This window comes from Lissotriton helveticus, chromosome 1_2, assembly GCF_964261635.1.
Source record: "Lissotriton helveticus chromosome 1_2, aLisHel1.1, whole genome shotgun sequence".
Lineage (NCBI taxonomy): Eukaryota > Metazoa > Chordata > Amphibia > Caudata > Salamandridae > Lissotriton > Lissotriton helveticus.
In genome coordinates, this window is record NC_136058.1 from 364909563 (window position 1) to 364926305 (window position 16743).

General features: G+C 47.9%; 1 protein-coding gene across 5 annotated transcripts in view; it reads left to right on the forward strand.

Moving 5' to 3' along the window:
* Window positions 1-4668: 4668 nt before the first annotated feature.
* LOC144805765 (GPI-N-acetylgalactosamine transferase PGAP4-like) overlaps window positions 4669-16743 on the forward strand; it is a 148610-nt gene continuing 136535 nt past the window's right edge. Inside the window, exon 1 of one of the 5 annotated variants that reach the window (XM_078672256.1) lies at window positions 4669-4802. The gene's annotated coding sequence lies outside the window, so the exon portion shown is untranslated. Of the gene's footprint in view, window positions 4803-4829; window positions 4919-16743 lie in introns of those variants that run through there. The other 4 variants (XM_078672263.1, XM_078672277.1, XM_078672274.1 and 1 more) reach the window with 4 other exon arrangements.

The window sequence follows — 16743 nt, forward strand, 5'->3', positions numbered from 1 at the left end:
GAGAGCGAGGGAGGCGCTGCGAAGGCCTCCGGAGGCCCAGGGCTGAACTAAAATCCGCCGAACTGGGGAAGAGAACCACGGGGAAAATAACTGTAACAAAGAGAACTGTCTTGAAAGCAACTGAAACTAAGAGAACTATAAAAGGAGTGATTTAACAAGGAAATCCCCATTTGAACTTGGAACTAAAGAGAAGCTTGCCTATTTACAATCTGTGGCATACAAAAACGTTATTGGTCTTGTAATAAGTCTGAACTGCTCATATATATATATATTTACATAAAGGAACGTATTTTTATATATTCACAGCCTGGTGTCCATTTGTGGGGGGATTGGTACATTTTACTGTGTGTGTGACTACAAATGCTTAACTGAATAATGCCTGAAGAATAGCCTTGGCTGCTCACGCCACGCATCTAGAGGGTGAGCAAGGGTAATTCTAAAGGGGTCATCCTTCGCCCTGACTTAGAGGAGAGGGTCCCTGCTTGTCACAAGTGCATACTTGTGCCAACCAGAGACCCCCAATTCTAACATGTACTGTTTAAACCAAATAGAGATCCCACTATATGAAATCCTCATACAGGCCATTATCACTATTAAACACAGATAATAAAATCCTTGCCACTGTATAGGCACAATACCTCTGGCCACTCGTGCACTTCCTAGGTCTGCTGGAGCAAGCCGGTTTTATCCCTCAGAGATCCACGGCTTTTAATCTAAGGACACTGATGGCGGTCGGCCATAGAGTGGATCTGGGCCTCACCACAGTAGCTGTGCTTCTGGATGCAGAAAAAGCATTTGATACGCTAGAACCACCGCCGGTCATGAGGTTGATATTGTGCCGCATGAGCTGAGCAACTACTTCTTGTCATTGATTAATCTTTTGTAAACTTCCCCCATGGCCTGAATTAGGCTTAAAAAGATGAACTCTGATCTCTTCTGTGTGGGCAGGGGGACCTGACAAAGGTGCCTTCTTTCTCCATTGATTTTTGCAGGTGCCATGGAGCCATTGGCGTGTTTTGTGAGGGAACAACACTCTCACTGAGGCCTGCAGCTTCGAAACAGCTCATTGATTATCTCGATATATGCAAACCTGATTCTGTACGTCCAGCGACCTGAAGAGAACTTACCTTAAATTAATCTGGAAGTCGTGTGTTTTAGGGGGTTTTCAGGATTGCAAACTGATTGGTCCATATCTTAAATATTCCCCCTTACTGACTTTTCTGCGGTCCCTGTTATGGAGTATCCTTTACAATGGAGCCCGGAAGGAGTCAGGCATCTGGGTCGCCAAGATTGGATCCATCTACCCCTTTCCCTGATTGGGCGAATATCACTTAATAAGATGTATTTGGAGGAGCTTACCCGACCCTTGAGGGACAGAGAGCTTGCTGTACCGAGTTTCTACTTATATTACCTAACGGCGCATGCACACTATTTAAAAGTTTGGACCACATTCCAGGCAACTGCTGTGCATGTCAGAGTCAAACGTGCAGTTGTACGCTTCCAGTCGTTAGGGAATGTGTGCATCCAGCGCGTTGGATGCAAGGGGGTGTGGATGTTGTAGCCATGACCTGTAGTGCCTAGTGGGGCGTGGCGCGGCAGATGGCACTCATTATGGCATACTCCCCTCTTCTACCTCTTACAGACAACGCCTACTCCCTCCTACTAAGGAAAAAACTGTACATAAATTGCTACTCAATTTGGTATTGGCTGCGTTGGGAGACCTCATTGTCGAGGGCTTCTTTCTCTCTTTGCAAAGTTTTTGGGACACAGGAGGAGACTCGCCACTAGCATTGCTGGGCTATAAGAGATTGTGTTCTGCCACAGGATTAGCCACCTCTGAGAGTGACCAGGAAGAGAGACAAAGGACTTCCCCCTTCTAAAGCACCTTCCACACTCTGACAACAGTGACTGCAATCCCACAATCCACCCACACCATTCATCAAATGGCAGTTTCAGGCAGACTGAACTGCAGTTCTCTGTATCAATAGAACCTCATTGAATTTCTAAGGGAAAGCCTCTTTCCCCACTTCATTGTCTGAGTTTCCTCCCTTCAGTCTCAGGAATGTCAGCAATACACTTCCAGTGTCTAGAGAAACAACCTTACCTCCATCATAAACATAGGAATAGAACCCACTGGCCCGCCTTACTCTGGCTCACTCAAACACTCATGCAGTGTGTAACATGCATTTCACACCCATGCATCCATGTTCATGGTACTCTGCGCTAGGATTTTGGGTCAATCGTTAGCGCAAATTTATACGAGTGGGCTAGTAGACTCACTTCCATGATGACAGTTAAAAAGTCCTGGTCACGCTAAGGTAACTATAAAACACGGAATGCTGCCACCAATGCTCTTCTCACGAACCTGCGACAGGGCCAGTAGTCCTCTGTCACTATGCTTAGTTCGCCGTTCCATATCCAAAACAGGTCCAGAACTGAGCTCATGTCATAGACAGGCCTAGACCTCCATGCACATGCAAGAATGGCATGAGGTTGGGGCCAAAATTCCAGAAACCAGATATTTACATTTGGGCATGCAGAGGACACAACTGTACACCGTGTAGTGGACATTACTGTCCCAACAAGCAGTACTGAAGGTTAGACAACAAGAGAAATAGATAACATGGAGCTTTGATACTGGATCCAAGGAATACAGTTGTGGAGGGTGACACTGAACAATGTTCCATCTTTTATAGACTAAAGATGCCTTCTATGTAGGGTGGTTGTCAAGCCAGAAACGCTACTCTTTGATGCGTGTGCATTATCTAGCACGTCTGGAAATATGCTTGGAATTGGTCTGCTATTCTCTCTAACATTTTCTGCAGCTTCCATTACCTTTGCAGTTTTGCAACTTTGACATGGTGGACTCCATTATCCCTGAGGATATTATCCTTAATCCAAAGGTGAGACTATCTGTTCTTGGTTTTGCCAGATTCACCCCTAATCATGCCAACTTCATTCTCAGGGAGCTCGCTCTTCTAAAGAAAGTGAAATAGTTTCTTCCAGAAAGCGACTTCATAACTGCTAGTCAAGCCCATGTACCCTTATATATGGATGGATCTGGTAATGCCCTGCTTCTTAGTATCCCAGACTTCACACTTGACCCCTTTAAAGGCATCCTACATGGAACGCCAATTACAGGGAATTACCTTGCCAGCCCGCACCATCCTCAAACCAGGTGCAACACACCACTGCATCTCATGCAGATAGGGTCACCATCACCTGTGGCTTTTGGCACGCCTGTAGTCAGGGCACCACCAGAATGGGGTCTAAAAAGTGTGAAAAGTCAAAAAAACCCTGCAGCTGGTGTTTTCCATCTGTGCACTCAGGATGTGGACAGTATCCCTGTATCCTGAAGGATCACCCCACCGCTGCTCCAATTTAAGACTCAGTTCAAGACAAGACACACCTCTTTAACAACCACTACATGACAATGATGTAACAGTACACTTCTGCTACCAGAATCCTGCTACCTCTGCTATCACGTTTTGACTGTTTCCTTGCCATTGACCCTGTACTGTGCTCCACTGCCTTTTGGCTAGGTTTGTGTTAAACAAAACATGCATAGGTGTTTTCAGTCAGCCCTCTTCATCCATTGGTCTGTAACTGTGTCATTCATTCACGTTGTTCTTCTGCCCACTACAGCATACAGCCTGGGGTAATCGGTCAGTCCACATCAGGTATTGGTTAACTTCACTGTGAGTTATGGCATTAATCCAATTAACAAGGAGCACTTTCGAGCACAAAGTAGTTTCCTTCAGTGCCAAACGCATATGTGCTTTTTGAGATCAAAATATATTTTTGCTTTTAGCAATTTTTTTTTAATTAAGTAGTGCCTGGCAGCTTTACATACAATAAAGTTTTCAAAAACCATAACAAAAGAAAGAAAGCATTTATAAAGCAAACAGGTGGCAGCCAATGCCAGACCTATTGGCAGTAAGAAGTGACTGTCTCTGTCCTGAGTTACCAGCACATACAGTTATGCATAAATGAGTTGGTTTGTGATAGCCCTACATTCATCCTAAAAATTAAATATTTAGTACATTATGAAAATCACGATAGATGTTGATTGCGAGGGCTCTATGGATGTTTCAGCAGTGAAACCGTTGTGCACGCTGTTGAGTATATGTGTGCACCATGAGGAACGTCAGTGTATGGTGGAAGTTAAAATGGAAGGGAATTGTTAGAACATAACATAATATGTGTGTATATGTTCACCCAGAGGGCTGTGCAAATAACGCTGAATAACATTTATTGTTCCCCAACTGTACTAATTGTATTGACCTGAGAAGGATGAAAGGCTGAGTGGCCCATTAGGATTTGAACCTGTGACCATGAAGTCAAGCGCAGGCCCTTTCAGTGGACGCATTAGTCCTCCAAGCTACCAGAATCGGCCAGAAGCGAGGTGCACGGTGGGAGCTCTGCGAATGTCTAAATAGTGGGATACCAGTGTATGTGCACGTCTCAATCGAGGCTCTGAGAATTTGTACAATGGACCTAAACTGTAAAGTTACAACTGCTTTTATACCGTAAATGTAATGTAAAGTATTACATTGCAATATAATTTATAATTAAAGGAGTTCCCACAAATTAAAACTGTTAGTGGTTGTAAATTGTAAATTAAATGTGTAACATAAAGTGGGGCATTGATTGTAATGAGGGGAGAGTGGGGTAGACAGGCTCGCTGGATGCATTCTGTGAGTCTCACAACACCAGCACTAGAGGGCGCTGGCGCTGGAGGGCAGAGGGCACCGAGAGCGGGTGGCAGAAGCGGCTCGTCTCTGCTGTAAGCACCAGGACAGGTATGTATATGATTTATTACCGCTGCCAGTAGTCGCCAGAGCCAGGGCTGTAAGCAGGGCTTGAAATGGAAAAATAAAAATGCAGTTTGAGAAGTGCCTGTACTCTCCTATTAAAGGTATTGTATTTCCCATGAGAAGTGCCGGTACTCTGTACCGGACAGTACCGGCTCATTTAAAGCACTGGAGTGTTTCTGAGCGGCGGCGAGGGGCAGACTCCGGGCATTGAAAGTAAAAGAGATGTTATTTCTCCGGTCGGGTGCCCTGTGCTCCCCTCAACCCCCACCACTCCTACCCCGACCGGTGTCACAACGAGTCTCCGGGGTGGAAGGCCGCGCATTGCACTGTCGGTGTGAGAGAGGCCCCGCGCCCGGTGCTGCTGCGGCTCCACGGGGCCCAGTTCAACCCAGAGCATCCCCCTTGTATGTGGGCCTAGCTGCGGCCTGCGGGGCCTGGGGACGCCGGGGAGGGGGTGAGAAGGGCCGCCTCTGCTGCTGGCTCTCCACAGGGCCTAGTTTCATGCGGAACCGTCCCTTGTGTGGGCCTAGCTGAGGCCTGCGGGTCCGGGGTGGACGAGAAAGGCTGCCTCTCCACAGGCGCCCTCGTGCCTGTGGGGCCGAGGGTGGATGAGAGGGCCGCACCTGCGTCTGGGCCTAGTTCAATCCAGAGCCACCCCCCTTGTAGGTGCATGGGCCTAGCTGCGGCCTGCGGGGCCTGGGGACGCCGGGGAGGGGGGTGAGGAGGACCGCACCTGCCGCTGGCTCTCCACAGTCCAGGCCTTGTTGAATCTAGAGCCATCCCTTGTGTGTGGGCCTCGCTGCTGCCTGTGGCGGGGCCGGGATGCGCGAGAAAGGCCGCACCTGCAGCTGTCTCTCCACAGGGTTTGATGAGAGGGCCGCACCTGCTGATGGGCCGAGGAGAGAGAGGCATGGGGCACAGGCCCGGGGCCTAGCAGCGTGAGAGGAAAGAGTGTCGCATGGGCCCGGCCAGCCAAAGGACCTCGTTCTCTGGGACACGAGGGTAGCTAGTAGTATCCACCCCCAGGCCCGTGGGGAGCAGGCAGGCCGCGGCTGGGTGTGAGGTCAAGACCAGCCTTTAGCACGTGCAGGCTCCTTCAGGATGGACTCTGAAGCTCCCCGCAACGGTCTCCGTACCACCTAGGGCAAAGAATATAGTGTTGAAATTCTTATTTTTTTCCTACTTTTTGTTCGTGTTCGGTTTTTCTTATCAGAGCGCTCCTTATAATCACGCTCAAGGCTCAACTCACCTTTCCAATACCCTCCCACATGATCCGTACATATGCAATTAAAGAGGACACGATGGTGGTGGCGTCAAATATGGTTTCCCCCGTGTACACCCACAACAAAGGCCAGGTGTATGTGAGGTACTAGTAAGGAAGCACAGTATGAGCTACTAGTTAGGAGCCACACGCCTCGGACACTGCAGGGGATGAGGTTCTAGTAAGGAGCCACAGGCCCCGGGCCCAGCAGAGTATAAAGTATTAGTAAGAAGCCACAGGCACCGGGCCCAGCACAGTATGAAGTATTAGTTAGAAGACACAGGCACCACCGGGTCCAGCAGGATATGAGGTACTAGTTAGGAGCCACAGGCCTGAGACACTGCAGGGGATGAGGTTCTAGTAAGGAGCCACAGGCCCCGGGCCCAGCAGAGTATAAAGTATTAGTAAGAAGCCACAGGCACCGGGCCCAGCACAGTATGAAGTATTAGTAAGAAGCCACAGGCACCGGGCCCAGAACAGTTAATGTTAATGTTATCGGATTTCTAGAGCGCATAGCTGCCCGTGAGCGTCCCAGCGCTGAACAAGTACTGATGGAGAGAGAGGGAGAGGCTCATGGGAACAGCCATGTTTTCAAGGATTTTCGAAATGCCAGAAGATTGGGTTGGGCACGGAGGTCAGGGGGGAGGGAATTCCACATCTTGGACGCATTGTAGGAAAAACGCCGGCCTCCGGATCGTGCTCGGAGGATTTTGGGTGGTTTGGTAAGGTTGGCGTTAGATGATCAAAGGGGTCTAGAGGTGGTATAGGGGGTAACCAGATTTCTGAGTATGGGGGGGGCTTTCCCATTCAGAATTTTGTGTGTGAGGCAGAGTGACTTGAACTGCACTCTTTCCATGATGGGTAGCCAGTGCAAAGCTCGCAAGGCTGGTTTGGCTGAGCAGCGGTTCCTGGTGTTGGTCAGAATCCTAGCGGCGGCATTTTGTACTGCTTGAAGTTTGGTGGTGACTTTTAGAGGTGCACCCAGGTAGAGTGCATTGCCGTAGTCCAGTCTTGACAAGATGAGACCCTGTATCAAAAGTTTCCTTGATTGGAAGGGTAGTAGAGGTAGGATTTTTCGGATGGATCTCAGAAGACCAAAGCAGGCTCCGGCAGTTTTTCTAGCTTGGGTTTGCATGGTGAGATTTTTGTCCAGCCAAAGACCGAGGCTTTTAATCTCGGGCTTAGGGGTTGGAGGTTTACTCATGCAAGAAGGCAAGAGGGAGTCTGTGAGGAGGTGGGCTTGGTTCCCCATCACCATGATCTCCGTCTTGTCGCCGTTGAGCTTTAAGTGGGGTCTATCCATCCAGCTGACGATGTCCGTCAGGCAGGAGTGAAGGTTTATCTTGTTTTTTTTTTGCTGGGTGAGGGAAACCACCAGCTGCGTATCATCTGCGTAAGTTAGGAGTTTTATCCCGTGTGGGGTGACTATCTGTTCCAGGGGGGGACATATATACGTTGAAGAGTGTAGGGCTCAGAGAAGAGCCCTGGGGCACTCCACAACGTACAGGGGTCTCTTTGGATGAATAGTTGTCCTCTATCACCTGGAATGATCGGTCTTGCAGAAATTATTTCAGCCAGGATAAGGCGGGGCCTGAAATCCCAAGATCGCTAAGCCCCTGGGCCAGGATCTGATGGTTGACCGTGTTGAAGGCCGAGCTTAGGTCCAGGAGGATCACTGCCACTGATCCTCCTGTATCCATGATCTTCCTGGCCTCCTCGACCACCGTCAGCATCGTGGTTTCAGTGCCCTGACCCGGTCGAAAGCCTGTTTGTGAGGATTTGAGTAGTTTGTTGGTCTCGAGATAATTAGATAGCTGAGAGTTTATGAATTTTTCTGTTATCTTGCTGGTGCAAGGCAGGAGGGATATTGGCCTAAAGTTGGAAAGGTTAAGGGGGTCCAGATTTGTTTTTTTCAGCAGAGCCCTCACCTTCGCCTTCTTCCAGCTGGGGGGAACTGTTCCGTTGGTCAGAGAGGCATTAATTACGTTTACCAGTGGTTCAAGAATAGTCGGTGTTACCAGTTTTAAGATTTTGACTGGAGCTGGGTCTGAAGGTGAGCCACTTTTGAGTGACTGGAGAATCGGCACCAGGGTGTCGGGGCTTATGGGGGTAAATGAGTCAAGACTCGAGTCAGACGTTTTGGACTGTTCTGCCGATGCCGGAGGCTGATTCGTATTGGAAAGGGGGGGAAGTTTTTGCAAGATATTTTGGATTTTTTGGTCAAAAAAAGCGGCCAGTTTGTCACATTGGTTATTTGAGGGCTGGACAGATCCTGCCGGTTCTTGTGTTTTTAGGAGTTGTTTAACGATGTGAAAAGTCTCTCTTGATGAGCAGGATGCTGAGCTAATTTTCTCTTGGAAAAAGGCAGTTTGTGCATTTTTCAAGGCTTTTTTGTACGCAAGAATCGACATTCTGTAGTCTTTTTTTGCGTTCAGGGTCGAAGTCTTTCCGCCATATTCTTTCAGCTTTTTTACAGAGTTTTTTTAAGTGGCGGGTCTCCTGTGTAAACCTTGGGGCCGGGTTTTTTTTACGGGAGGTGAGGTGTGGTTTTTTTGGGAGGACCTTATTAAGAGAGTTTACGATCCAAGCGTCAAACTTTTTGTCTGCTCTTATAGGGTCTGACTCGTGGATTGGTTTGTGGAGTTCTAAGGCTTGTATCCATTTATCAGTATCTAGTTTGGCCCAGGGGCGCGTGGGAGCGACAGAGGGCTTGTTGGGGAAAGAGATGTTAGGTATTTCCCATCTGAAGGGGATGAATAGGTGATCCGACCAGGGGAGAGGAATGGGGCGTTGGTTTTAAGGTCATCGATGTTGCATATGATAGGGTCAAGTATATGCCCGAGCCTGTGTGTAGGTTGGTTATTCTGGAGTTGAAGCTGAAGAGTTGCTAGATCTGCCAGTAGTTCTGTGGCGGTATCGTCATTGTCCTTATCAAAATGGATGTTAAGGTCCCCTAGGATTAACATGTTAGACGACGTGCTCGAAAGGGCAGTTGAAAATTCTAGTAGGGAACTACAGAATTGGCCCAAGGGCCCTGGTGGGCGGTAAATGAGGACTCCTGAGAGGGAGTTGCACGGGGACAATTGGATGTTGAAATGAACATTTTCGCAGTTCCGTAAAGGGCTGTCGTGAAAACGACATGTGAATTGGTTGTTATAGATGATCGCAATACCTCCTCCCTTACCTTTCGCTCGGTCTAGATGTTGCAGTAGGAAGCCCTGAGGTAGGGCCTGGACAATGTCGAAATCCGACTCTGGCCTGAGCCAAGTTTCTGTGAGAAACATGATCTCAAGTTTCTCCTCTTGTATTAGCATATGTATTTCCTGGGTGTGTTTGGGTAAGGAGCGGCAATTTAACAGACCCATTTTAATGGTTGTCGGGGGGAGTTGGTTCTTCAGAGCTGGGGTGAATTTGAATGAACAGTTATGATGGGGCTAATTGCTATGAACAGTTAGGACATTGAGTGCACTGGTTCACGCCTGTAAGGATGTTGCTACAGGAAGGCTGTAGGGGCTGGTTCAGTAGGAGCAGGGAGTCCCTGGAGTATGACAGAGTTGCATGATTGAAAGGGTCCAGGGTTGCTGGCCCTGGGCTTGTCCTGGCGCGGACGGGCGCAGATGGGCTTGCCCTTCGGCGCGCTGTCGGCGCGACCCCTGCGCTCGTCCGCTGCTCTTCCTCCAAATGCACATGTTTATTGTTGGAGAGGGGGCTCGGGGGGGGGGAGGGGGCGTGGCCTCGAGGGGGCGTGGCCTATGTGCACGCCGGCGATGTTGTGGCCCAAATCTGCTCGCAGCGTTAGGATCCGCTGTGCAGCGTTTAGCCAGAGGAGGGTTGTCAATCAGCAAGTGCTTTTAATAAAAGTAAGTTTTTACAGCAAATACAAACAAAAGGTGACACTCGAAATATTAAAATTAGGTCTGCTCCCGGCTTCCGCCTCAGGAGTACTGTTTATCAAAAAAGCGCTAGCAATCAGAGCCTTTTGTACAGGTGCGGGGGGGGGGGGGCGTGACCTCGAGGGGGCGTGGCCTATGTGCACGCCGGCGATGGCGTCCGAGGATGTTTGTTGTGGCCCAAATCTGCTCGCAGCGTTAGGATCCGCTGTGCAGCGTTTAGCCAGAGGAGGGTTGTCAATCAGCAAGTGCTTTTAATAAAAGTAAGTTTTTACAGCAAATACAAACAAAAGGTGACACTCGAAATATTTAAATTAGGTCTGCTCCCGGCTTCCGCCTCAGGAGTACTGTTTATCAAAAAAGCGCTAGCAATCAGAGCCTTTTGTACAGGTGCGGGGGGGCGTGGCCTCGAGGGGGCGTGGCCTATGTGCACGCCGGCGATGGCGTCCGAGGATGTTTGTTGTGGCCCAAATCTGCTCGCAGCGTTAGGATCCGCTGTGCAGCGTTTAGCCAGAGGAGGGTTGTCAATCAGCAAGTGCTTTTAATAAAAGTAAGTTTTGACAGCAAATACAAACAAAAAGTGACACTCGAAATATTAAAATTAGGTCTGCTCCCGGCTTCCGCCTCAGGAGTACTGTTTAAGTACGAAGTATGAAGTATTAGTAAGAAGCCACAGGCACCGGGCCCAGCACAGTATGAAGTATTAGTAAGAAGCCACAGGCACCGGGCCCAGCACAGTATGAAGTATTAGTAAGAAGACACAGGCACTACCGGGTCCAGCAGAGTATGAAGTACTAGTAAGGAGCCACAGGCCCCAAGCCCAGCAGAGTATGAACTACTAGTAAGAAGCCACAGGCCCCAAGCCCATCAGTGTATGAGGTACTGGTAAGGAGCCCCGGGCCCAGCAGACTATGAACTACTATTAAGAAGCCACAGGCCCGAGCCCAGCAAAGAATGAAGTATTAGTAAGAAGCCACTGGCCCCGGGCCCAGCTGAATATGAGCCACTAGTAAGGAGCCAAAGGCCCCGGGCCCAGCAGAGTATGAGCAACTAGTAAGGAGCCACAGGCCTCGAGCCCAGCAGAGTATGAGCTACTAGTAAGGAGCCACAGGCCCCAAGCCCAGCAGAGTATAAGCTACTAGTAAGGATCCCTGGACCCAGCAGAGTATGAGGTACTAATAAGGAGCCACAAGCCCCAGACACTGCAGGGTATGAGATACTAGTAAGGGGCCACAGCCTTTGGCACTGCAGGGTATCAGGTACTAGTGGGGAGCCGCAGGCCCTGTACACTGCAGGGTATGAGGTTCTAGTAAAGAGCCACAGGACCTGGCCCAGCAGAGTATTAGGTACTAGTAGGGAGCCCCGGGCCCAGCAGGATATGAGGTACTAGTTAGGAGCCACAGGCCTCGGACACTGCAGCGTATGAGGTTCTAGTAAGGAGCCACAGGCTCCGGGCTAAGCAGAGTATAAAGTTTTAGTAAGAAGCCCTTGTCCTGCCGGAGGTTGAGAACTTAGTCATCAAACTCGACACGGACACTGGTTCCTTGGCACTCCTGCTTATTTATCGTCCCCCTCAAGCCATGCCCACTTTCCCTATCTCCCTGGGTGAGCAGATGGCCTCCTTAGTGGTAAACTTCGCTAAATCCTCCTAATCGGTGATCTGAACTACTGGTTCAACAATGTCGCGTGTGGACCCCAGGAGGCCGAACTTTCCGAGTTCCTCCTGAAACTGAACATGGTCCAACATATACACTCCTGCACTCATGAAAAGGGATACATCCTGGACCAAATCTGGTCCCTTAATCTCATACTCTCGACGCCCACTATCGCGCCTTGATATGGTCTGCCAATTAACAAAAAAACTTGCCAATGCTGATAATTATTGCGAACAATGAATTAAATCAGAATATCCATTTTATTAACATTCTTAAGCTTTATAAATTGCTTTTTTTTTTTCTGTTTTCATTTAACAATCAACAAGATTACCACAACATTTTAGCATTAAAAGGTGCCATTTATAAGTGATTAAAGGGGACAAACAAAACTATAATGAATAAATATTCACGCATTCAACCATTCATACCATCAAACGTCCACATTTATTCCTATCTTACAACCATGCTGTACAAAAGAATAGATATATACTCCGCCGGTATTACTGGACCTATGGAGTGAAATAGGTCTGCCAATATAATTTGTCACAATATTAGGAAATGTATTATATCAGTACATACAATTTCAATATCTGATATATTTTTTTTAAACAGTTTGTTCCTAAGCAAATTATAAATCCAGGAGTTCTTTTTAGTGTAAATCTTTCATGGCAGCCCCAGAAGTCTACGCGTTTCGAGTCCCGAAATTTGTGGGGACTCTCGTCAGGACCATAGATTTCTGAAATGATAAAGGGAAATTGGTACTTTCCTAGTTAAAACCACACTACTTACAACAACACTAAGTGACTGCCACTATTCTCAAACTTCAGCTTACCACTCTAATTCAACACCATGAGGTGTGAACGTTCGTTTAACTATCCCCACAGAAGAACTGCAAGAAAAGAAGAAAAAAGGAAAAAATCCAATGTGATCACATCCATGACAATTAAGTTTGTAACTCCTCAAGTCAACCAAAATCTATTGCCTGATCTTACCTATGTGGCCTCTTGATGAATAACAGCCACGCGATGCTGATTTCTCGCCTGGTGACCGTCTATTCATAAAAAAGATTATGAAGGTTCTTAGTTATCGATCTGCATGAGAGTTCCACAATTATACAAAAGATGAGTCCAGCCTATGTCTCTTACCCCCTGTCGCTCGTTGGCGCGGAGTATCGGTCATGTGAACATCTTAATCGCACACAGGTAGGTTTACCATACGATTCTCCTGTAACAAGTCCCAAACACGGTGTTTTTTAGAATGAGCGGCATAGTTCTGTGCATTAGCGTTCAACTGATACTGAATGACGGTGTCCAGGTCGGTGGTCTAGGCACCGAATTCCTCTAGCTGCATTCCACAAACTTTGTATTTACGCTTACCGATTTAGCAGATGTTCTCTCCTCTAAGGAGCCTTCCGGTCGTCTCTGTTACAGAAGATTCAACACGCGCCTTTCAGTGACGTGTTCTACTGGTGACTCGGGACGCTGGGAAATGTAGTATTGTCCAAAGTTCGCGCATGCGTGACAAGTGTTCCGATGGGCCCCGTCGTTCCATTCAATATTGAATTCTTAAGTCTGCAATGAAAACGGATTGGATAATTTGATAATTTAACGGGTTTGTCGAATTGTGTTAAAATCAATCTGGCGCTCGCACACATGCTAATGTCCTGCCCCGCTCATGCAGTTGGACTGGGCATGTTGCTGTTTTTAAAAAAAAACAATTGCAATCGATGACAGACTCCTGCTGATGGAATAATAATAATTGTGGATATCTTCTCTGCGGTATTTACTATAGCTGTCATGTTGAGTTACTGGTTGGACACACATGGATGGTACCTGCCATCGTGTAAGGCAGATAATAAATTTATTTTCATAGCAATTAGCCCCATCTACTATGGAGCATATCTGTTGGCAACTTACTGTGAGGGTTCATGTATCACAGTTTGTGTATTTCTGATAACTCATTAAGACCGGACACGGCGTGTCAAATTTGACAATTAGTAGTGCTTCCCTTTTGGCAAGTCGGAGGTCCCTGTCACCACCTCTGGCGTCTTTTTCCACTTTCGAAAACACTGTCCATTTCAAATCGTTGATATTATGGTTTTTCTTTTTCCAATGATTTACTAGAGGGGCAGTTATCACATTTGTTTTTATTCGAGATTTGAGTTGCGCAATTCTCTGGCGGACCTCTTGATTGGTTTTTCCAACATACAGAAGTCCACATGGGCAGATTACCCCGTAGACGACGTATTTAGTCTTGCAATTACTGAACGAATTGTGTCTCCACGATGTTCCTTTGTGTTGAAATAATGCGCCTTCCATTGTAAGTTCGCAGCACACACATGTACCACATTTATGGTGGCCTACTACAGGTGTTAGTCCCATCATTTGCCTCAACGTGGGTTTTGAAGCGACCGGTAACGCTGAACGCACTAAATGGTTGGCAACACTGCTTTCCTTTTTAAAGGCAAATAGAGGTTGTTTCTCTAAGTGTGAGAGGGGGAATTCCCTTCTCATATATGCGCTTAGATTTTGCAGCCAATGCTTCCAGGAGTGAAGCGGTAAGGGGTTGACCAGCTTTTCTGGTCAGAGCCTGCCTTGTACCTGTTACACCTGAGTACGAGGAAAAGCTGGTCAACCCCTTACCGCTTCACTCCCGGAAGGTCCTGAGGAAAGCCAGATTTAGTTTAAGGCGCTGGCTGAAACATGTCGAGGTAGTAACTCGCCTCGCCTCCCTTAAACATCCCCAAGCCTTATTTTAACCGCTGACGGGGTCCCAGTTATTAAAATTTAATTTACCCTCGGGTACTGGGACCCTCGCCAAGCCGTTTTAACTCACACTTCATTTTACACCTCACACTGCACTCTCAGTAAAATACCAGCTCCGCTGTAATCAGGCGTCGCAGCACACCCGGGACACATTAGGTGTCACTGGGTGGGCCCGATGATTATTATTATTATTATTTAAGAAGCTTATAAAGCGCGCAGCTACCCCCGTCAGGGGTGTCCCGGCGCTGAGAGAGCAAGAATATCACCAGAGGAGTATACCAGGGTCCTGCCTTCCAGCCCATTGTAGCAGAAGCCCTCCTACTCAAGGTTGGGTGAACAGCCAGGTTTTTAATTTGCGTCTGAAAATCTGCTCAGACTCGATGAGCCTAAGGTTCAAAGGGAGGTCGTTCCAGAATTTAGCCGCCGTCACACCGAACGTTCTGCCACCACTCCGGGCTAGCCTGAATCTGGGAACAACCAGTAAGCGTAGGTTATTGGACCTTAGGTTTCTTTCAAACTTAGATAGTTTGAGTCTTTGGCTCAGGTAGGATGGGCCAATTCCATGAATGGCTCGAAAGGCAAAGGTAAGGATTTTATACTGAACTCTGCGAGCAATAGGGAGCCAGTGTAAATCTTTACGATAAGCTTTGACTGAGTTGCGGGCAGGGATGTTTCCTATAAGCCTAGCAGCCGCATTTTGAACGATTTGCAATTGGTCAATGAGATAGAGGGGGGCTCCAGCATATAGGCTGTTGGCGTAGTCCAGATGTGCCGTAATGAGAGCGTGGACGATTGTTTTGCGGGAAGTCTGGGGAAGGTAAGGGAAGATCTTCCTGATCATGCGCATTTTGCCAAAGCAAGCTGCGGTGACTTTGTTAACCTGGGCTTTGCAGGACAAGGTGTTATCAAAAAGGAAGCCGAGATTACGGGCTGACTCTACTGGATTGGGAGGGGGGTTCAGCACAGTAGGCCACCACAGGTTGGCTGGGGGGGTTGGTTTCTGACTAAAGAAAAGCACCTCGGTTTTGTCTGTATTTAGGGCCAGATGATTAGAAGCCATCCAGGTGCAGATGTTGCCAAGGCAGTTACGAAAGTTGGAAAAATGTGAGTCAGAATGGTCTCTAAAAGAAAAAACGAGCTGGATATCATCAGCATAAGAGACCACCCTGACTCCCCACGATTCGACTACCCTGGCAAGAGGGCCCACATACGCGTTAAACAAAAGAGGGCTCAAGGCAGAGCCCTGAGGCACCCCACAAAGAAGGGGTTTGTCTTCTGACTCAAAAGGACGGAGGAGTACCCTTTGAGATCTCCCTGAGAGAAATGACTTGATCCAGGCCCGGGCTGTGCCTCCAATCCCCAACTGCTGCAACCTAGTCACCAGGATATCATGAGACACAGTATCGAATGCAGCGGACAGGTCCAGGAGGACCAGCATGGCCTCCTCGCCCCTGTCCACCGATTCCCTAATCGTCTCCGATACCTCTAGCAGAGCAGTCTCAGTACTGTATCCAGTTGTAAAACCGGACTGTGAATCATGCAGCTGCTGGTTAGTTTCTAGATAGAGGGCCAGTTGTTTCTGGACCACTTTCTCCAGAATTTTGGCAGGTTTAGGCAGAAGGGAGATGGGACGGTAATTGTTGAATTGGGAGGGGTCTGCATCTGGTTTTTTTAAGATAGGGAGCAGCCTGGCATGTTTCCAAACTGAAGGGAAATGGCCATGATTCAGAGAAGAGTTCCATATAGCGAGGAGAGGGTTGATTAAAACAGGGGCCAGATTGACCATCATTTTCACCGGAACTGGGTCCAGAGGAGATCCAGTCTTCACCTGGTTTAAAAGTGACAGGGCTGAATCAGAGGTCAGCTCAGCAAAGGAATTAAATGAACAGAGCTGGGTGTCTGATGGCCCTGGCTGGAGACTGGAAGGTACGGGCTCAAAGGAAGACGAGAGTTTGATGATTTTTTCCTGGAAAAAATCGGATAGTCCGTTACAGAGACCTTGAGTGGGAATACAATGGGCTTTCAATGCAGTCGGATTCACAAAATCCTTAACGATTGTGAAGAGAGTTTTTGAGGAATTCTCCGCCTGTTGGATAAGTTTTGAGAAGTAAGCTCTCATTATGGACCTCTTAAGTTTTTGAAATTTATTTAATGCCGTTTTGTAGGCTGATTTGCTGGTAGGGTCGTAAGACTTGCGCCACTTTCGTTCCAGCTGTTTGCATCTGCTTTTTTCTTCTCTCAGTGTGGGGGAGAACCAAGGAGCAGATGGGCGAGATCTGAAGGAAGTCATAGGGGCCAGGGGGGAAATAATATCTAGTGCAGAAGAGAGGGCAGAGTTAAATCTCGCTGTGTCCT